The 23253-nt window shown below is 41.4% G+C and overlaps 1 protein-coding gene across 1 annotated transcript in view; it reads left to right on the plus strand.

Moving 5' to 3' along the window:
- Positions 1-23253, plus strand: part of ADARB1 (adenosine deaminase RNA specific B1) — a 144120-nt gene that overhangs the window by 42871 nt on the left and 77996 nt on the right. Inside the window, exon 2 of the mRNA XM_073551577.1 lies at positions 4557-4639. The gene's annotated coding sequence lies outside the window, so the exon portion shown is untranslated. The remainder of the gene's footprint in view (positions 1-4556; positions 4640-23253) is intronic.

A 23253-nucleotide genomic window follows, 5' to 3' on the forward strand; every position in this document is an offset into this window, starting at 1 on the left:
CAGCTCAGGCAATCATCCTGTTTTGCTGTCCTACATTATGTGCTGCTTATGTGAAGGTTGCGTTTCTGCACATCTGGAAATTTATAGGATTATAACCAGATGAGGTCTGACATCATAATCTCTGCTGTAAAGCCTCTCTAATTCTAATCACAATGGATATTAACAGATGATTGTTTAAATCCACAGAAAATGAATTGCATCACCGGCTAGAATTCAGTATATGTATTTTTAATCAACACATAGGCGACACTATTTTGGGCAGAGTCCTTCATCAGGTTGATGGAGGAATATTGGAGCAAAGGATTTTGTGACTGAAACATTGTACCTGGCTACAGATTGTGCTGTAAAGGTTTATATTGAAGGACATGGACACTTCATCAGCTTTTTCCTTAAATGCTTTTATGTAGATTTCATTAAACGGAACCTCTTGGGTCCGATAATGCTATTAACCTGAAGATAATGGGGTTAATCTGCAGGTTAATAGTGTTATGACAGTGTTATGATGGCGCCTGGTGGCAGAACTGAAAGTTCAGCACCTGGGAGAAAATGAACTTCATTTCTCCTGGGAGCTGCTGGCTTTCAGGCATGCAGGCGTGCCTGGAGCAATTACAGTCATCGCTGACGGCACTGAGAGCGACGTCTGTAAGCACACCTCAGCTCTAACCAACAGCCAGCTCTGCTGTGGTCAGTACTCAGCCGGCTGTCAGTCACTGGCGAGGTGTGCTTATGTCTGCGGTGTCTGGAAATTCTTCAGGCACACCTGCAGGGCATTTAACCCTTTAGCGACTACCAATATGACTTAAAACTGACCTGACAAATAAGGCCTGTTTCACACTTCCGTTTTTTCAAATCCGTCAAAATCCGTTGTTTTCCGTAAAAAAACGGATCCGCCATTTTTTGCAGGATCCGTTTTTTTGTCCCATAGACTTCCATTACGGTTACCGCGGATCCGTCAAAAAAACGGATCCGTTTTTTAAAAAAACGGATCCGTTTGCATCAGTTTCCGTCAAAAAAACGGAAACGGATCCGTTTGGCGGACACAAAAACGGAAGTGTGAAACAGGCCTTAGTGAATAGCATTCTTTAATGGGTGAAAATGCAACAACTGTTGGCTGTACACAATAGCTGACACTGTCATGATTAATGTTGGCACTGACCATGCCCTTTTAAGCCCTTAGACACTGCTGTCAATGGTAACTACAGCATCTAGATGGTTAACAGTGCGTGTGTACTCATTTTTTTAACCCCATTGGTGCCCTGAGATCATGATTGTGTGATCATGATGGTAGCCATGTCAATTCACAGCCTAATAAAGGCCTTAGGGTATGTGCACATGATCAGTAAACTCTGCGGGTTGGACGCTACATACTTGTGCAGTGTTCAACCCGCAGCGTCCAGATGTTACAGCATAGTGAATGGGATTTCAAGAAATCCCATGTCCACTATGCGTCCAGAGATACCCGCGGCTTACCCATGGATATGGACACGCGGCACGTCTGCAGACTGCAGCATGTCTATTTCTCTTATGGAGACGCGAGTCTCCACAGAGAAATTTCATGCATGCAATGTTCCGGATCGTCTGCACATACCCTTATTCTGCCTGTTATAGTGACCTGTCCAGAAGTTAGCAGCTTTAAAAAATGAAAAATTATTGCTGCACTTTTAAATCTTCAAACCTCCTAATAAAATAAAAGAACATTTTGCAAATGGTGCTGATGTAAAGCAGACATAAATAATATTTATTAACTATTTTGTGTGGTATGACTATCTGGAATAAAGGGATAATCATTCAAAGTTTGGAAATTGGTACTGTAATTTTTAGAATTTTTTAATATTTTTATAAATAAATGCAAAACATATCAACCAAAATGTATCTTTATCGTAAAATGTGTCAAGAAATCAATTTTAATTTCACTGGGATATGTGCAAATATTCTAAATTTATTGACCCATAAAGTGACGTCAGATCAGAAAAATTAGGCCTGGTAACTAAAAGGTTAAAATGTTTTCGCGGTTTCTTCTACAGCCAGGCTCCATAGTCAAAGGCCCATTTAGACAGGCCAATCCAAGCCATTGCATGACCAATAACAAATTGTACATAGTCCGATCAGCGATCATTTACTGGCCTGTTTACATAGGCTGACGAAATGGTAATGCAGACAGAAAAACTGGTAAGAAAATTATGTCCTCCATACGTATCATTTTATTGGCCGCAAGTGTTTGAAGGAGGTGATGTTGCTAATAATTATTTTTATGCATGCATTACACCTGATGAAGTACCATTTTGCTTGTCTGGTGATTTCTGGCCTGTTAGATGGGCCAATAGTTGGAAATGAGTGTTCCTATGAAAGCTAAGTTAGAATCCGTCAGCTCGTTTTGACAGTAGCATTTGTAACTCTTCAGATTTTGCTGCGTTGTACGCTACCATTGTATTCAATGGAAATCAAAAATCGCAGTGCACATGCTGTGGATTTTTACGCGCGGATTTGCTGCGGTTTCAAATCCGCAGCAATTCTTTGTGTGGAATCCACAGCGGTTTTACACCTGCTCCATTGTCCAGGTGTCAAACTGCAGGCTAATCTGCAGGTAAACCGCAGGTCTTTTGACCTGAAATCTTTCAGCATTTTTTACGCATTCAAATGAAGAATGAAAAACACGTAAAAAAAAGTGTATTTTAGGTAACATTTTTGGTGCAGACCAGTCTGCTCTAGTTGCTCAATATGTGCATATAGCCTTAGTGTTTCTGCTGCTAGAGACAGGTTGCTCCTGAAAATGGGCAATGTGCAGCAAAGTAAACTGCAGACAACTGATGGCCGGCTTCTTGATTAGAGATGAGGATGAGCGAATTTGTTTGGATTTTGTCCCCAAATCTGATTTTGACATATTCGAACAATATTCGTGCCGAATGTGTGTCTTATGATCGGCTCCAAACATATTCGGTAATTTCTACTCCCATTAACTAATGACGTTCGGCTGCGTTCAATGAATATTGCAAAAACAGTATTTGATTTCCGATCGTATTCGGAACTGAATCCGAACAAATTCACTCATCTCTATTCTTGAGTCTTTTTTTTTTTTTTTTTTTTTTTTTTTGGATGTAAGTTTCCAAAATTGTTAGAGAAAGTAATAATTGATTATTTTTTGCAACATTATCTAATTAGGAGATTCAGCTTTCTAAAAGTACAGTGTCCATTCAAAGTTTGTTCCTTCATGTGGTGTTTGGATTCATTGAGACATAGTGTTGTTTTAAATCTGCATTCATTCCAATAAAAGCAGTTGTTCATTTAAAACCCTCCTTTTTATCAGGTTTCTCTTATTAGAAGTATTAAGGTTTTGTTTCTGTTGAATGTTAAGTTTTTGTGTCTGGATGGATATTTTGGATAAAGCCTTATATGGGTGTACATTGAAAGAAGGGATCTTTCGTGCAAGCTGTTAAATGCCTAGTATTTCTTTTTGTTAAAATGTATTTTTACTTTTTCATTGTATTGAAACATCCCCTATGCGCACAGCTTCCCTGCTGAGAAAGGACACGAGGCTTCTAATTCAATTGCATTACTATAACTTTTACATTCATTGCCCTTTTTTACGCTCTTAGTGCCGGGTAAGCTCAATGATGTAAACACACGGCTATATTGATGTGTATGGGAGGCGGTCAAATTAGCCTAGCAGAGTTGTGTAACGGGACTAAGGCTATGTGTACACGATGTGTTTTTGATGCATTTTCGCAGTGTTGTCTTTACGCGCGTAAATGGTCCAAAAATGCAATGGAATACTTACGCAAGGTAATTTAATGACAATCTGGATCATGTGCACAACACTTCAGGATTGTCATTGCATTACCTTAGTATTCCATTGCGTTTTTGGAGCATTTACGTGCGTAAAAAAGCCGTGAAAACGCATCAAAAACTCATCGTGTGTACGTAGCCTTATTGTCATCTTTACGCTTCAAGTGATCTCAAGGGTGTAATACAATTGTTTACTCAATATTATCACACCCCTGCACCAGTCTGACCGAAATATGCTTATTAGGATTTGTTGTGCATATCAGGCTCTGCTTACGTCGGGCTTTTAGCTTTAGACTTACATTTTTATGTTGTGGTTTTTAAATAATTTTGGTGCCAAATTGTGTCACATGCAAGGCTGTAAAGTGCTGGTGGCACTTCTTCTCTTATGGTATTGGGTATGACAGTTTCTTGAGGCCCCAGCTGTGAATAACCTGAGCTCTGAACTTTGCGCTATAAACTGGCCTATACCCCATTCTTTCTGATGTTTTTTCCTTCCCTTAGTTAATGGATAGATGACTTTTTGAATGACTAGTGTAATTGGTAATACATTTCACCATTGTTTATTATTGATGTATTAGCTTACATGAAACAGCATGCAGTGTTTGCATAGTCACTGGTGTTCGGCATGGCTGGAGCTGAATTGCTGGCATAAGATTATTCATTACATATGTAAAATGGCAGAGATGCAGCCAACTCTTCCGCTGTATTCAAGAGGATTTTCTAGTGCCATCTGTTATCAAGCACTAAAAATAGATTGATTTTATTTTTTCCAGGCTACGTACCAGCAAAGCATCTTCCTGGTCATCCCAAGTTACATAAGTCTACAAAATCCACTTTCTACCTGAAGCCTTTGGAGGTACGTCAGATAGTACAGATAAAAGCTGCATAAATCGTCTGTCTGTGATGTGAATTACTGATGTGGAGAAGCGTACAAAGATTGCACTAAACATACTTAATATTAGGGAAAATTAACTATTAGGGTGGGAGGTATAAACATCAGTCTCATGGATGTAATCCACTGGTTTTGGAAATTCGTAGAACTGAAGATGCTTAAAGGAGCAAACATGTCCGTTTTTCTAAAACATTTGTGTTCCACAGCCATTGTGGAGCATCTTTGAGCTGTACATGGTTTGCTCCTCTCATTATTTATTAATACATTTATAACCGAGTGTCCCGTTACTCTTGTAATGATTGGCAATAAAAAAAAATATCGTAGTGCTGCGATAGCCACAATAAGGGGCCTCCATGCTCTGAAAGCTTGTAAAAAAAAAATGGATAATTTTGGCTGGTTAGTCTATAAAAGTTTTGCTCCTATAATGTTTTTTTTAATGCACTAACATCCTCCTGTCAGATGTGTCTAAGCAGTTTTAGGAGGGATAACTGAGGATCCGTACAATGGAAATGGTCTAGAATTTATTTTTTTGGATATTCCAAACACAAATGGTATAGAGAGGGCTAAGCAGTTTTCGACAACATAACATTTTAAAGAAGTTATGCGTTTTCTGTAAAACTTGGCAGAGCCGCTGAGCTCCGCGATTGATTAGAGCTTTGATATAACGTCACCGCTGCAGCCAAGACAATGGATCAGCGATGCTAAGTTTATTTTTCCTGTAAGTGCAAAACCCCTTTAATGATGTAGACATTTAATGAAGTAAACCATTTTCTGGATTTCCTATAAGAGAAAATGACAGTCTGCTGAGCTTTTTTTTTTTTTTTTTTGTCGCTGACCATATCTGTGAATGAAAGTAAAAATCGCGGCCTGCTCTGGTTTCCTCTATACGTCGGAGAGAGACTCATCCATTGAAGCCTGTGAGTGTGTAAGGCCTGTTTCACACTTCTGTTTTTTCAAATCCGTCAAAATCCGTTGTTTTCCGTAAAAAAACGGATCCGCCATTTTTTGCAGGATCCGTTTTTTTTTGTCCCATAGACTTCCATTACGGTTACCGCGGATCCGTCAAAAAAACGGATCCGTTTTTAAAAAAACGGATCCGTTTGCATCAGTTTCCGTCAAAAAAACGGAAACGGATCCGTTTGGCGGACACAAAAACGGAAGTGTGAAACAGGCCTTACAAAAATAAAAAAAACAGTCCTCCCAAAGCCTGACTGATGAGAACATGTTCTTGCTTAATCAGTGTTTCACAATTTGTGTTTTTGTTTACCCACCCACTTCTTGAGGATTGGTCACAGGTTCTCAATGGGATTGAAATCTGGTGATATTTCTGACCGTGGACCCATAATGTCATTGTTTTGTTAGCCATGCCACTTAGTTATCACTTTTGCCTTGTGACATGGTCCATCAGGCTAGAAAAACCATTGTTAATCACCAAATTTGATCCTGGATCATTGGGAGAAGTTATTGGAGGAGGTTTAGATCCCATTCTTTATACAGTACATGGCAGTGATCTCAGGCAAAATTGTGACTGAGCCCCCTCCATTAGATGAATAGCCCCCACACATGAATAGTCTCGGGATGGACAGCGACTGTCGCTAATGGGTTATATTAACTCACCTTTCACATTGTTTTAAAGGTTAAAAAACTATAAAACAATAAAGGAAACCTATCTGAACTATTCAAATATCATGTTGCTTATCGTATATGGTATATCTTGCATAATGCCACCTCAAAAATGGGAAAAAAGGCAATAAAATCTTATCAGAATAATGATTAAAAAAAAAGCTACAGCTCGCCCTGCAAAAAAAGTCATCCCATCGCTCCATCGTCTGGAAGAAGAGCAATAATAAAAAAAAGCAACAATGCACTGTAAATGGCGGAAAAATTAAACCCAATGAAAGACTTTTTTTTTTATTTTCTCAAGTATTCTTTCATTCTACCCAACAGATATTAGTTTTCTCATCTGTTAATCCTTTGAGGGCTAGTCCACACGTTGCAGATTTGGTGCGTTTTTGCCATGAAGATCTGCTAACTCAATTTGAAGCAATCCTGATTCCAGCAACGTGAATGAGAAACCAGACGTGTCATGCTCACATTGACTATAATTGACTTGCAGATTTGGTGCAGAAAATAATCTGCAGCATGTCAATTCTCTGTCCATTTTTGCCCTGTGTTTTTCTCCATTGACCTCACTAAAATCAGTCAAAAAACGCAGGACAAAATGCATCAAAAACACTCGTTTTTGGCTTTTGCAGCTTTGTTTTTCCTGCCAAGAGATGCAGAAATGGTGCAGAAATGTCTGGATCCATTTATTCGACATGTTCGCATAGCCTGAATCTTAAATTAAATGTTGCCTTTTATAAAAATGCAATCTGTCCTGCAAAAACAAGTGGTTACATTGAGGAAAACAGAAAAACAAAAGCGCATGATTGATGTTGGAAAGCTACAATGAAAAAACTGGAACATAATGCCGGTCCTAAGAGGAATACTTCATTTTTCACTTCTAAAATGGGCTCTAAGAAGTAACATCTCTCCTGGTGGAGAGTGAGGTGCCTGACATGCCAGTGTAAGGAGAATTATAGGCCATGTAGGTCACTTCTACAATAAAATTCTAAACTTAATATTTATTTCCAGGTCATACAGCAGTAAGGATGTCTTACCCCTTTTCTGCTAATGTACAGTAATGTTTTGTAGAGAAAATGTCAGTCTTTTAGATCTCGTCTATGTAGAAATACACACAATTAGGAAGTGTTGTTTGTATTGTCAATTAATTAATCCTGGAGTAACCTTTTCAGAGACGTAGATTAGTGGGAAGACTTCAAACCGCTGAAGAGACCTCCTGCAATGAATGTGCCACCTGCAGCGCCAGCATGAATCATTTTTTTCAAGTGTAGCGGTTGCTGACCTTTTTTTAGCTTTCAGTGTAAAGCAGAATAAGTAATTGGTAATTAAGTGCTTATTAGAATAAACATTCTCTTGTTGGTTCTCTAGTGTGATCAGAAGACATGAAGGGAACTGTCACAGGAAGCCAAGCTGCACTCCTTTCTACAAGTGTCACTGGTTTGGTTTTTGCCAATACTGCTGCCATAGGTGAAGCACATTGAATAATCTTCTTTTACCTATGGAAGCTGTATTGACAAAATTGCAGCAATTTTGTAGAATTTTTGCTGCCATTTAGAGTTGTAAAATACAGTACATCTTGCATAAAGTTCACCTCATGTGTTACCTTTTGGTTGTTACATTTCTCTGGTAAATGTTTACCCTTTAAAAGGAGTGAGAGAGAAAAAGATACAAAGCGGCCATGAAAAGTATGGCATGTAGCCCGCAATGCTGCCATCTAGTGGGAAATATATAAAAGACTACAGGATTTAAAATTTCCTTTATGGATGTAACAAAAACATGTTAGAGGTATAAATAATTATTAAAACACAAGGCACCTTGTTTCCTCTTATGTTAAAATGTGTTAGATTTTTTTTTTAAAACGAATATTAAGAATTGCCGTACAAGACCACATTATTGTTTTCGAACTGCGTAACCTTTTATGGATCCCAATGGAACGTAAGGGTAATTTCCATCTTCATATATGAATATTGTCAGATACTATCCTTCCAATTTACTGTTTATTAAAATTTGAAGCCTTTCTTGAACTATTAAAACTTATTTTTTTGGGGTATGACTTGTTTCCTAAGAGAACCACCACTTCTGTCTGGCTTGTACTGGCTGAGATTACATGGTAATGGCGCGTGCAAGTAGTGCACTTGTGCTGTGTAGCAGCCATGGTCGGTCTTCTAGACAACGAGCTGCAAGCTAAAGAAAAGTGTTAATATCTCAATAATGGCTGAAAGTTTTTATAAGCAGTAAATTGCAAAATTGCTTGCATTTAGAAGCCCTATCTGGCAATATGCATTTATGAAGATGGGAATCATCCTTTACTGAAATGAAAAATATACACAAGACTTTTATTCAGTAATAAATATTTCAGAAAGCTTTTTTTTTTTTCCATTTGTGTAATATGACAAAACGTTTCTATTTTGACTATGAAATTTTACTGTATCAAAAGAATGAGTCGCCATACATGTAAGTATCAATTCATTGCTAATGCCAGGCCTAGCAATGAACTATAATCTAGCTATAGGACGAGTTAAGATATAAGCGCTAATATTCTCAAATGACGGTTTCCCGAGGGCTTATTATATCCGTTCAATATACTCCTTTACCATCCTGTCCTATGTGCACGTGTCTGATGTAATGTGTAAAGACATGTTTTCACATCGGTGGAAATTTAGTGCAGTGTCTTCACTTTAAAACTAGCTAAAATGTCAAATAATAGAAAATCCCATATGTAGTATTCCTCAGCATGGGAAAGTGAGGGCTTCACATCTAAAAAGTCATATGGACAAACCAGTCACAGAAACACGCACTGTGCCCACTGAGTGGAAAGGTACACGGCAGCATCTTGCGTGACCTCTCATAACATGTGCAGCAACTGACGGCCTTTTTACATGGGCTGCTATTTGACTGAAAGACAAGTTCATATGAACACTCGTTCCCAATCACTGTCCCATGCACACATACTAATCACATCTTTTAAGTGGGTGTAAGAATTGTTAGTAGTGCATTCCCTCAGGTGTAAGCTGGGATAAAGGAGAGCTTGCCATCAGTTGTCAACCCCCTCACCCTCTTGCTATCATTGCTAGGTAACAGTGATCCTTAAAGGGATATTCCCATCTCCAAGATCCTGTCCCAATGTGTAGTACAGTAGGTGTAGTAGTAATAACAATATTAACAAATACCTCTAATTTAGAAATGTAGTATAGTTTTTCTGATTTGCTGTGTCTCTCTCCTCATGTGCCGGCATAGCAGGACTATCCATGGTTACGACTAGGGATGAGCGAATTTGTTTGGCTCCCTCCTTATTTGGCAAGCTATAGCACTTACCGAATAAGCTGCAGAGGAAACCCGGCTATGGCTACCTAGATCGCTCCTAGTTACGACCACTTATATAGGGACAGTTAGTTGCTAGCGGTCGTAACCATGGATACCTAAGATCTTGCAATGCCGGGCACGTGAGGAAAGAGACAGAGCAAAAAAATAAAACTGTACTACATTTCTTATTGGAGGCATTTGCTAATATTATTATTATTACACTTACTACACAGTGGGAGAGGATCTTGGAGATGTGAATGCCCCTTTTTACACCTTTATGATCACACTTTTTTTATTTTAAAACTTTCATTTGTTTCATTCCCTTTATGAGATTTACAGCTTTATAGTTTTGTTGGTCTAGTCAAATAAGGTTTTTTTTTTTTTTTTTTTTTTTTTCCAAGGAGTAGTTGTAGTTTTGCATTTTTAACAGATACAGTCATATGTAAAAGTTTGGGCACCCGTATTAATGTTAACCTTTTTTCTTTATAACAATTTTGGTTTTTGCAACAGCTATTTCAGTTTCATATATCTAATAACTGATGGACTCAGTTATATTTCTGGATTCAAATGAGGTTTATAGTACAAACAGAAAATTTGCAATCTGCATTTTAACAAAATTTGACCGGTACAAAAGTATGGGCACCTCAACATAAAAGTGACATTAATATTTCGTAGATCCTCCTTTTGCAAAAATAACAGCCTCTAGTCGCTTCCTGTAGCTATTAATGAGTTCCTGGATCCTGGATGAAGGTATTTGTGACCATTCCTGTTTACAAAACAATTCCAGTTCGGTTAAGTTTGATGGTCGCCGAGCATGGACAGCCCGCTTCAAATCATCCCACAGATGGTCAATGATATTCAGGTCTGGGGACTGGGATGGCCATTCCAGAACATTGTAATTGTTCCTCTGCATGAATGCCTGAGTAGATTTGGAGCGGTGTTTTGGATCATTGTCTTGCTGAAATATCCATCCCCTGTGTAACTTCAACTTCGTCACTGATTCTTGCACATTATTGTCAAGAATCTGCTGATACTGAGTTGAATCCATGCGACCCTCAACTTTAACAAGATTCCCGGTGCCGGCATTGGCCACACAGCCCCAAAGCATGATGGAACCTCCACCAAATTTTACTGTGGGTAGCAAGTGTTTTTCTTGGAATACTGTGTTTTTTAGCCTCCATGCATAACGCCTTTTTGTATGACCAAACAACTCAATCTTTGTTTCATCAGTCCACAGGACCTTCTTCCAAAATGTAACTGGCTTGTCCAAATGTGCTTTTGCATACCTCAGGCGACTCTGTTTGTGGCGTGCTTGCAGAAACTGCTTCTTTCGCATCACTCTCCCATACAGCTTCTCCTTGTGCAAAGTGCGCTGTATTGTTGACCGATGCACAGTGACACCATCTGCAGCAAGATGATGCTGCAGGTCTTTGGAGGTGGTCTGTGGATTGTCCTTGACTGTTCTCACCATTCTTTTTCTCTGCCTTTCTGATATTTTTCTTGGCCTTCCACTTCTGGGCTTAACAAGAACTGTACCTGTGTTCTTCCATTTCCTTACTATGTTTCTCACAGTGGAAACTGACAGGTTAAATCTCTGAGACAACTTTTTGTATCCTTCCCCTGAAAAGCTATGTTGAATAATCTTTGTTTTCAGATCATTTGAGAGTTGTTTTGAGGAGCCCATGATGCCACTCTTCATAGGAGAATCAAATAGGAGAACTACTTGCAAGTGGCCACCTTAAATACCTTTTCTCATGATTTGATACACCTGGCTATGAAGTTCAAAGCTCAATGAGGTTACAAAACCAATTTAGTGCTTCAGGAAGCCAGTAAAAAGTAGTTAGGAGTGTTCAAATCAAGAAAATGATAAGGGTGCCCATACTTTTGCACCGGTCAAATTTTGTTAAAATGCAGATTGCACATTTTCTGTTAGTACAATAAACCTCATTTGAATCCAGCAATATAACTGAGTCCATCAGTTATTAGATATATGAAACTGAAATAGCTGTTGCAAAAACCAAAATTATTATAAAGAAAAAAGGTTAACATTAATAGGGGTGCCCAAACTTTTACATATGACTGTAACATATTGAAAAATGTGGGGAAAAAAAACTTCCAAGAAAGGTGAAATGGCAAAAAAAACCTCATAATTTTTTTCCCCCCTCTGGTTGTTGTGCTTTAAAAATGTCCTGGCAACATGATTCTTCAGGTCTGTACAATTATGACAGTGTGTCTGCTGTAAGCATGCAAGCTGTCAGTACAGGGGACGCTCACAGCTGGTGCTCACTGTGTGCTTAGCAGTGACTGTGCGCACCTCTTAGTGAAAGTAGGCAGCTCTTGCCAGGAATAAAGTTCATTTTCTACCGCTACTTGCGTTTTCAGTAAGGTGACCAGAAAGCTTTATAACGCTAATAAACTGCAAATTGACCTCTTATCTGCAGGTTAATAGTGTTGTTTTTTTGTTTTTTTTTAGGGAAAAAAGTCCATTAAAAAAAAGGTTGTCATGTTAGAAGACTTGATGAACATGCAATTGATACTTCAGTATTGTAGTGTATAGTATGACCTCTCATTAAGGGAGTCTGTCAGCAGGTTTTTTGCTATGTAACATGAGAGAAGCATGATGTAGGGACAGAGAACCTAACTCCAGTGATGTCACAAGCTGGACTGAGCGTTTATTTCACTAAAATCAGTGTTTTATCAGCACGAGATCATCACTACAGGGCTACATGTCTCGTGCCTCCTAGTCCTTCTGCTTTGTGTAATTTACCCTCACCACTGACTTACAACTTTCTTTTTACACTGAGTTCACAGAGAGCTGCTAATCAGTGGTGTGGGCAGGATATAAGCATGTGAGCGCTGCTACATCGCCATTAGGGAAAGCCGTGATTAAATTAAAACTACAGCATACAGCCAGCAAGCAGCACATCACTGGAATCACAATATCAGCCCTTACATCATGCTGCTCTCAGAATACATAGCAAAACCCTGCTGCCAGAGTCCCTTCAAGCATCGCATCTATGCATATTACAGCTACTTAAATACTGCTGTCAAATGCCAAAAGGCATTTAAAAGTTGAACATGGCTGCTGTGTAGATTCCTATGCAGCTGTATAACACCGCTCCTGAGCTGCCTTCATACATCTGCACTAGATCAGCTCGCAGCTGCATGTGTCACGGCTGTGCCACATTCCCGACACATGCATGGAGACCTTGTGTGTTGGGCTCTGCATGCATGTATTGTGACTGTCACACAGCAGCTGCAGCGCCACACAGCTGATCAACCGGAGCGATCCATGAAGCCAGGTTCCCTCTGCAGCTTATTCAGTTAGCGCTATAGCTGGCTGAATAAGCCCTGACCCGATCAAATTAGATCATCTCTAATCTGCACCTGATGTGGGGTGTATGGGTTAGGACCTATATCAGGACTGTCAATGAGCTCTGATTTGACTTTCTGTATCCTCGTGCGGCACTCTTTATGGGCTATTAATTAAGATGTAATGGAAATAGTGTTTTCTCTTCTCCTTTTGAAATTCTTCTATTTTTGTGTCTCGTTAAACAAGAAATGCTTTGAGCAGCTGCAATAAATTAAATCTGTAACTGATTCTTAAAATAGAAAGCAATTGTGCTGAACCTCAAATGTTCTCTTCAATTTTATTCTCCCTTCTTGCCATGGTCTAATTTCTACAGTGACAGCAGATTGTATTAATGGTGAAGTAAATTGAAGTGTAGTTGTGCAGCTGCTTTGTCATGACTAAAGAAATGGTCCGAGAGCGCTGGAACTGCGCCCACCCTTCCCACCCCCAGCACACTGGCATAGGCGTGCCCACCCTCCATTGCTCGGACACTATTTTCTTTCTATAGTATATACACCATGTAAACCTCTTAACGTTTAGCTCCTCTGCTCAATTATTCGATACCCATAAACTGCACTGCATTTCCAAACTGACAGATTTCCTTTAAAATGGGTCTTATGTCTTATTTGAACGTGAATGTGCCAAAAAGGCACAGTGGCAAGTGGCAGCATCTATGGCTCATTTAGGCATTAATGTGCCGCTGTCATTGTATATCAAGTCTTATTTTTCTTTTTTTTGGGGTGGGTGGGGGGGAAGAACATGGTTACATCACCATGCCTCCATGAAAGAAACTGTTCACTGCCCTGACTTGCTTATTAATCCTTATAACCTTTTCTGCCAGTTTTGTTTTCTGCTTCACTCCCTGTGCCCTGGTGCCAGCAATGCTGTCAGTCCTTACTTCCTGTTTCCTAGTACCAGCCCTGCTGTCAGTCATCACTTCCTCTGTCCCTGGTACCAGCACTGCTGTCAGTCATTACTTCCTGTGTCCTAGTACCAGCACTGCTGTCAGTCATCACTTCCTCTGTCCCTGGTACCAGCACTGCTGTCAGTCGTTACTTCCTGTGCCCTGCTGCCAGCACTGCTGTCAGTTGTCACTTCCTGTGTCCTGGTACCAGCACTGCTGTCAGTTGTCACTTCCTGTGTCCTGGTACCAGCACTGCTGTCAGTTGTCACTTCCTGTGTCCTGGTACCAGCACTGCTGTCAGTTGTCACTTCCTGTGTCCTGGTACCAGCACTGCTGTCAGTCGTTACTTCCGTGTCCTGGTACCAGCACTGCTGTCAGTCGTTACTTCCGTGTCCTAGTGCCAGCATTGCTGTCAGTTGTTACTTCCTGTGTCCTAGTACCAGCACTGCTGTCAGTCGTTACTTCCTGTGTCCTAGTACCAGCACTGCTGTCAGTCGTTACTTCCCGAGTCCTAGTACCAGCACTGCTGTCAGTTGTTACTTCCTGATCACTGCTGTCAGTCGTCACTTCCTGTGTCCTAGTACAGCACTGCTCTCAGTCGTTACTTCCTGTGTCCTGGTACCAGCACTGCTATCAGTCATCACTTCTTCAGATTCTTCTGCTCTTTTCTGATTACATATAGATGCAATATACAGTCATGGCCAAAAGTTTTGAGAATGACACAAATATTATATTTTCACATGATCTGCTGGCCTCTGGTTTTTATGTGTGTTTGTCAGATGTTTTTATCACATACAGAAATATAATTGCAATCATATTATGAGTAGCAAAAGGTTATATTGACAGTTAGAATGAGTTAATGCAGCAAGTCAATATTTGCAGTGTTGACCCTTCTTCTTCAGGACCTCAGCAATTCTCCCTGGCATGCTCTCAATCAACTTCTGGATCAAATCCTGACTGATAGCAGTCCATTCTTGCAAAATCAATGCTTTTATTTTGTCTGAATTTGAAGGTTTTTGTTTGTCCACCCGTCTCTTGATGATTGACCACAAGTTCTCAATGGGATTAAGATCTGGGGAGTTTCCAGGCCATGGTCCCAAAATGTGTTTTGTTCCCTGAGCCATTTAGTTATCACCTTTGCTTTATGGCAAGATGCTCCATCATGTTGAAAAATGCATTGTTGATCGCCAAACTGCTCTTGGACGGCTGGGAGAAGTTGCTCTTGGAGGACATTCTGTTACCATTCTTTATTCATGGCTGTGTTTTTAGGCAAGACTGAGAAGAGAGCCCATTCCCTTGGCTGAGAAGCAACCCCACACATGAATGGTTTCAGGATGCTTGACAGTTGGCATGAGACAAGACTGGTGGTAGCGCTCACCTGGTCTTCTCCTAATAAGCCGTTTTCCAGATGTCCCAAACAATCGAAAAGGGGATTCATCAGAGAAAATGACTTTACCCCAGTCCTCAGCAGTCCACTCCCTGTACCTCTTGCAGAATATCAGTCTGTCCATGATGTTTTTCCTGGAGAGAAGTGGCTTCTTTGCTGCCCTCCTTGAGACCAGGCCTTGCTCCAAGAGTCTCCGCCTCACAGTGCGTGCAGATGCACTCACACCTGCCTGCTGCCATTCCTGAGCAAGCTCTGCACTGCTGGTAGCCCGATCCCGCAGCTGAAACACTTTTAAGAGACGGTCCTGGCGCTTGCTGGTCTTTCTTGGGCGCCCTGGAGCCTTTTTGGCAACAAGGGAACCTCTCTCCTTGAAGTTCTTGATGATGCGATAGATTGTTGACTGAGGTGCAATCTTTCTAGCTGCGATACTCTTCCCTGTTAGGCCATTTTTGTGCAGTGCAATGATGACTGCACGTGTTTCTTTAGAGATAACCATGGTTAACAGAAGAGAAACAATGATGCCAAGCACCAGCCTCCTTTTAATGTGTCCAGTGGTGTCATTCTTACTTAATCATGACAGATTGATCTCCAGCCCTGTCCTCATCAACACCCACACCTGTGTTAATGGAGCAATCACTGAAACGATGTTAGCTGGTCCTTTTAAGGCAGGGCTGCAATGATGTTGAAATGTGTTTTGGGGGATAAAGTTCATTTTCTAGGCAAATATTGACTTTGCAAGTAATTGCTGTTAAGCTGATCACTCTTTATAACATTCTGGAGTATATGCAAATTGCCATTAGAAAAAATGAAGCAGTAGACTTTGTAAAAATTAATATTTGTGTCATTCTCAAAAGTTTTGGCCATGACTGTAGATAGGATGGATCGATTGGATGGGGAAAGAGAAATGCGTGTTTTCTAATCATATAATAGAGAGAATACAGCAGGGTGAATATAAATTACACAGGGTATACAGCAGTGGGTACATGTATATACACCCTGCTGTATACATATGGATACAAGGGGATCTGGGTCTGCAGAGAAAGCTGTATCTACAGCAGCATGCACAACAGGAACAATGTAGTGAAGCCCCGCCCACCTGCCAGTTTCCAGAGCCCAGAACTGAGGAAGATTTTGACAAGACATTAAAGAAAGCAGGAGACTGTCAGTCAGAGGTCATGTGACCAGCAGAGCAGCTTCGTTGCAGCACGTTGTGAGACAGCAAAGTATTTAGTGTATCTATGTCATGAAAAAAGGACTTGTAAAGTAGTGGTCAACCCCATAAACGTACGTGCGTGTCTGCATGTTTATATATAGTCCTGGCCAAAAGTGTTGGCACCCATGAAATTGTCCCAGAAAATGTTGCGTTTTAGACTTGTTTAGTTATACACATGTTGATTTCCTTTGTGTCTTTTGAAACCCGGAAAAAAAGGCAAAATGGACATAATTTCACACAACCCTCAAAATTTGTATAGATAGATGAATTACTACTGCGCAGAGTCACTGGTATCTATTGTCTTACTCAAATGGATTTGAAGAGAAAAATAAAAAAATCAAAGTCCAGAGCACAATAAAAGAACCAGGTTTGGACAGAAAACAACAATAAGTAACACTAAAAAAGTCATATATGTCCCTTTGGATGCTTAATGCCAATTGTAGTGCAAGAAACCAAGATTACCTTGTAAAGCAGTAGGGGTTAACAGCCACAGAGGGGGAGGGTGGGCTCAGTTTCACAAGTGAATGCTGATTCTGTGTTTGGAGATCCCAAAAGTCCTTCTGTAAATAATAACACTCCTCTGGTGGGTTGCTGATTAAATGCTTCTTGCCTAAGAACTGCAGTAATCCTGTTAGCGATGCTACCCCGGCCGATGGCAGCAGTCGCTGTAATGGCAGGCTGGGTGGGAAAACACACTGAACTAGGTGCCTTAACTTCACACTATGCTCGTCAGCACAGGACCTGTGTGAAGTCAGAGACACGTGATGCACTGGGCTGCAGCCTAGAGATTGCAATGAGGACCAAAACGATATCCTACATGTTTCAGAGACTCCTGTCTCCTTCCTCAGGGACCCTCAAAATTTGTTTGGCAAAATTGTTGTCAACTTTACAAACTTTTGGATAAGCAACTTTGTATTGAGCATATGATACTCGTTCAAACTCACCTGTGGCAAGTAACAGGTGTGGGCAATATGAAAACCACACCTGAAACGAGGGCTGTAGAGTCGGAGTCCATTTTGGTGGAGTCAGTATAAAATGGACCAACTTGGCTGGGAGGGACGTCTTGCTACTCCCAATACGGCTTGGAGTGCTTTCTCACCCTGGGGCTGGCTCTCCCTGCCCTCTTACACCTCGCTTAGGCTGAGTTCACACGTTGCGTTTTTTTCGCGTATTCGCGGCGGTTTTAAACGCGCGATTTTGCCGCGAAAAATAAGCATCCCATGCAATCCTATGGGATTCCGCAATGCTGTGCTAATGCTGCATTTTTTTCCGCGGCGGAATCGCTTCGCAGTAAAAAACGCAGCATGCTCATTAATTTAGCGGAATCGTGGCGATCCCGCACCCATAGGATTGCATTGTTCCGCTTACTTCCCGCATGTGGCTGTGCACACCATGCGAAAAGTAAGCAGAACATTTGCGGATGGTACCCACGGTCCGGAGGAGAGGAGACTGTCCTCCGGGCTTTGGGTACCATATCCCTGTAAAAAATAGAATTAAAATAAAAAATATTGTTATTCTCACCTTCCGGCGTCCCGCGCAGCCTTCCCGCCTCCCTCTACGCTCCCGTTCCCAGTAATCCTTTGCGAGAATGACCACAATGACGTCGAGATCTCTTGGGAGAGCGACGTCTGCATAGGCAGCATCAGTAGTTAAAGTTGGTCACACTTGTCAAACACTGTTTGACGAGTGTGGCCAACCTGTCAATCAGTGCTCCAAGCGATGCTCCAGATCGCTTGGAAAATGCTAGCATTCTGCAAGCTAATTACGCTTGCAAATCGCTAGTTTTTCCGCGGGAAAATCGCAGGAATTTAAAATGCGATTTTCCAGCGGAATGGAATTCCGGAATTCTTGCGGTAATTTCCGCGAGAGTTCCGCTACGTGTGAACGTAGCCTTATACTGAACTGCCGGCTGAAGTAAGAGTTAACCCACTCCTGATGTCTACATGGAAGGCATGTCAGAAGGTACGCCGACAGTTCCGGCTCCCTCCCTGGGTGTCTCTCCTTCCCCTGGTTGGTAATCCTCATTTTCAAAGTTGACATTCTCACTCTATTTTCCATCAATGGTGCTCTGAGTATATCATCTATTAAACACCTAGTCCACCTTGAGGAATGCCGGATATACTCAATAGAATAGTTGCAATGTAAATACCCCACCGCCATATTACCTTCTTTCCAATGCTTGCAGGGTAAAAGTTATGTAAGGCCAGGGTCACACTTGCGAGAAACTCGCACAAGTCTCGCGTCTCAATACATGGTACTGCCCCCAGCGCTCGGGACCGGAGTGTGCGGCTTCATATATTTTTATGAAGCTGAGCACTACGGTCCCGAGTGCCGGTGGCCGTGCCGGGTATTGAGACGCGAGACTCGTGTGAATTTCTCGCAAGTGTGACCCCGGCCTAACAAATACTAGCACATCTTCCTGAGCACAAGTGGAGACCATGCCTGTTTAGATGGTTCACTAAATCTAATTCTTCTTCTGATCAAATAGCCACTAATTACAAATTTATCCGTGTAGCCCTGGAATATGAGCAATCCCAATTTCCGCTAACAAAATAGCAGATAGAGGACTCCAGCTTGTCCTGCAACACCATCCTGGAAGCTCTAGATCAAGCCAATAAATTCCTTCCTTCAGCTCGTTTCCTAGAAATGAGCCTGAAAATCTGCCATAGATCATCCTACCTAATGCCGCAAAAACGTCATAGATTGGGGCTGTACACTACCTCCAAATGTTTCAAATGTCACTCCCCAGAGGCCAACTTGTTCCATCGCCTGTGGGCATGCCCAGTCATCAGACCATTTTGGGAGAGAGTACCACAATTCACCATCACACATCTGGCAAACTATGGTCCTGACGAACCTCTATGGGCCATTTTTGGATATTTAAAACCAGATAATACACCTCCTCTCCAGGGGCCCATAAAGTAGTACATTTAGTGGCGGTAGCAGGTACTAAGGCCATTCTGTAGGCATGGATCCATGAACGTGTCCCTCCTTTCAAGATCTTTCTAGAAAAACTGTAGTTTCTGCTTCAGATGGATTGGGTTGAGGCCTCCTTGCATAAAGAGGGAAGGGTGCAGTCCTTTTTTGAAACTTGGGAAAGCTTCATCTCTCTCCTTCCACAAAGCATCCAGGATTAAAACTTGTTTTCAGTCAACACTCTGGTATCAAGAGCAGCTACTGTTAGGAGAAATACCTAGATAGTGATATCTCTGGGAGAACCACTACATGGAGACATTTCTGGGTGTTGGGGGTCTACTCTGGTGTCGTTGGGTCCTGAGATTAAAGTTAAACACTGATGTTGGGTGTCTGATATGTAAAAAATGTACCTATTTCTGACATCATTTTCCCCCCCTCCTTCCCTCCCCTTTCCCGATTTTTGTTTTAGCTTATTTTCCTTTGAACCAATGCAATTTCTGGAATAGGTGTTTTGATATACTATACACTCACTGGCCACTTTATTAGGTACACCTGTCCAACTGTGTGTTAAGACTTAATTTCTAATCAGCCAATCACATGGCGGCAACTCAGTGCATTTAGGCATGTAGACATGGTCAAGACAATCTCCTGCAGTTCAAACCGAGCATCAGTATGGGGAAGAAAGGTGATTTGAGTGCCTTTGAACGTGGCATGATTGTTGGTGCCAGAAGGGCTGGTCTGAGTATTTCAGAAACTGCTGATCTACTGGGATTTTCACGCACAACCATCTCTAGGGTTTACAGAGAATGGTCCGAAAAAGAAAAAAAATCCAGTGAGCGGCAGTTCTGTGGCCGGAAATGCCTTGTTGATGCCAGAGGTCAGAGGAGAATGGGCATACTGGTTCGAGCTGATAGAAAGGCAACAGTGACTCAAATTGCCACCCGTTACAACCAAGGTAGGCAGAAGAGCATCTCTGAACGCACAGTGCGTCGAACTTTGAGGCAGATGGGCTACAGCAGCAGAAGACCACACTGGGTACCACTCCTCTCAGCTAAGAACAGGCATCTGATGGCTACTTTCAGCAGGATAATGCGCCATGTCATAAAGCTCGAATCATCTCAGATTGGTTTCTTGAACATGACAATGAGTTCACTGTACTCAAATGGCCTCCTCAGTCACCAGATAGAGCATCTTTGGGATGTGGTGGAACGGGAGATTCGCATCAGGGATGTGCAGCCGACAAATCTGCGCCAACTGTGTGATGCCATCATGTCAATATGGTCCAAAATCTCTGAGGAATGCTTCCAGCACCTTGTTGAATCTCTGCCACGAAGAATTGAGGCAGTTCTGAAGGCAAAAGGGGGTCCAACCCGTTACTAGCATGGTGTACCTAATAAAGTGGCCAGTGAGTGTATATATTCATGTATAAGCCGAGATTTTCAGCACAATTTGTTGTGCTGAAAACGCCTCCCTCGGCTTATACACTAGTCATTGTCCAGAAAGTCGGCAGGGGAGCATCGGCAGGAGCCGGTGGCTGTGGTACAGTGACAGCTGCAGCCGCAGGTCTCCAGAAGATTTTATACTCTCCCTCCTTGCGCCGTTGCTGCATCTCTGTCCCGGCAGCTCTTCCGGTGCTAAGCGGTCACATGGTACCGCTCATTAAGGTATTGAATATGCACGCATCTCCACTCCTATAGGCGTGGAGTGCATATTCATTGCCATAATGAGCGGTACCATGTGACCGCTCAACACAGGAGAGCTGCCACGCCGGGATAATGGAAATGCAGCAACAGCACAATGAGGGTGAGTAGGACTGGGGGAGGGTGAGCCATGCATACAACGATGGGACGGGGGAGTCGAGCCATGCATACAACAACCGTGGAAGCCACACATAGCAGGACAAAATGGGGGAGCCAAATACCAGGACAGGTATGAGGAGACCATGCTTACCCAGTTTTCCGTTGCAAAATTAGGTGCCTCGGCTTATACTCGGGTCAGCTTATAACAGAGTATATACGTTATGCCTCAGATAATGTTTTCATAGATGTATGTAAGGAAAAATAATATTCTATTCAATAAAAGCATGGTTAAAAAAAAAAAATCGACTCACTCATACAATATATAATAAATTGAGTACAGTATTTAAATGCAGTATGTGCTGACTATTGTTTCGTAAGAATTTAGGAAATGTTCGATTCCTAAAAGCATATCTAAACTTTAAATAAACTGTGCATAAATCAATAGTCCAGTATATGTTTTTTCTGTATGTGTCATATTTTAGTTTGTTTTTCCTAGCAGTTTCAGTTTCTTTCTGGGGTATGATTTAGCACAAACTTGCTCCCTACCTCCTCCCCTCTTCATAGACTGTGAAGCATCATGATGTGAAACATTTACTGAGCTTTACCCTGAGAAACACCAGAGACTGAAAGTTCAGAGTAAAGCTATCTAATAACATATATTACAAACTTTTCATTTGTCATCATTTGTACTATTGATTTATGCAAAGTTTATTTTATTTCTGTCCAAAACTATACATGATTCCCTATTCTTGCAGAAATGACTATTTTAGCAAATTCAAGCCATCTTGCAGGCTCTGGATGCATCAGTGTCAGCGTGAACTATCTGTCAACATTTGAATGAAACAAAAAGCTATGGCAGGAGACCCAGGAGGACCCCAATGCTGACACAAAGACATAATAAAGCTATAATCCAAAAAGATATTCCAAGTCCTACTATATTAAAAATATATATATCGCTTTATTAATATCTAAAACATGACTACACAAAAAATACCATAAAAAATGATGTACACAAGAAATATTTATTGTTAAAAAAAATCTTACATAACAGATAACATACATGTGTGACGTAAGGGGCATGGAATGGCAGACAAATCAGCAAAAATAAAATTTCATATATATAAAAAGTATAAAAAGGCAATAGCCTGATGTCGGGTCTCAGGCAGCGCGCACTGCGCATGCCCGAGTACTCTTGCCACAGCGTAGGCGCCGGCATTCAAATCAGGAGGAGGCGGCACTGACACACAAGGGAATCATGATGGACAGATGGTGGGCGGCGCCTAGACACCAGACAGGCATGATGAACTGAAAAACGCCCTGGGGGTGACATGTTCCCTTAAGGCTATGTGCCCACGCTAGCGTTTTTAAACGCTCAGGAAAAGGATCCCCTTTCCAGAAAACGAGCATCTTTTTTCCGCGTGGTTTTTGCGCGTTTTGACGTGCATTTTTGACACGTTTTTTGACACTCGTTTTCTGGGAACATTGGGGATGGCTATAAATCGCTCAGCTATGTGGAAAATGAGCATGCTGCGTTTTTAGCCGCTAAGCGTTTCCTGAGCGGTTAAAAACGCATGCATTGGCACAAAAAGCCAAAAACGCATGCAAATTAATTAGAAGCATCTTGTAAGCATTTCTGCAGCGTCTGAGCCGGCACAAACGCTGCGGAAACGCTTACAAAAACGCAACGTGGGCACACAGCCTTAATGTATCTGATTAAGATGATCTTTAAGAAATACTGCCACCATGTGGTAAAATGTTTATTGCAGCAAATATTTTATTTTTGCTGGTTTGCTAAGATACGTGACAAATCTGTGTGATACTGAAAGTCCTCAATATAAGATTTGGGTGCAGCATCACTCTCCTCAAATAGTTACCCAAAACTAATAGTGCAGCATATGCACAAGCTATTTGTATACACCGATCCTGGATGTTTAATTAACGTGATCCTTCTGAGTTTCATCTGTTTCTAAATCAAGATGGCTGTGTGTAAATATTCATTAGGGATCCTTCCTCTACAGCTGCTTCGGAATACATCATGTTGCAGCTTCCTCTACATGCTGACAGCAGATTGTTGGTCACCT

Source organism: Dendrobates tinctorius, unplaced genomic scaffold (assembly GCF_039654945.1).
Source record: "Dendrobates tinctorius isolate UK_male_01 unplaced genomic scaffold, ASM3965494v1 ptg000177l, whole genome shotgun sequence".
In the NCBI taxonomy this organism is placed as follows: Eukaryota; Metazoa; Chordata; class Amphibia; order Anura; family Dendrobatidae; genus Dendrobates; species Dendrobates tinctorius.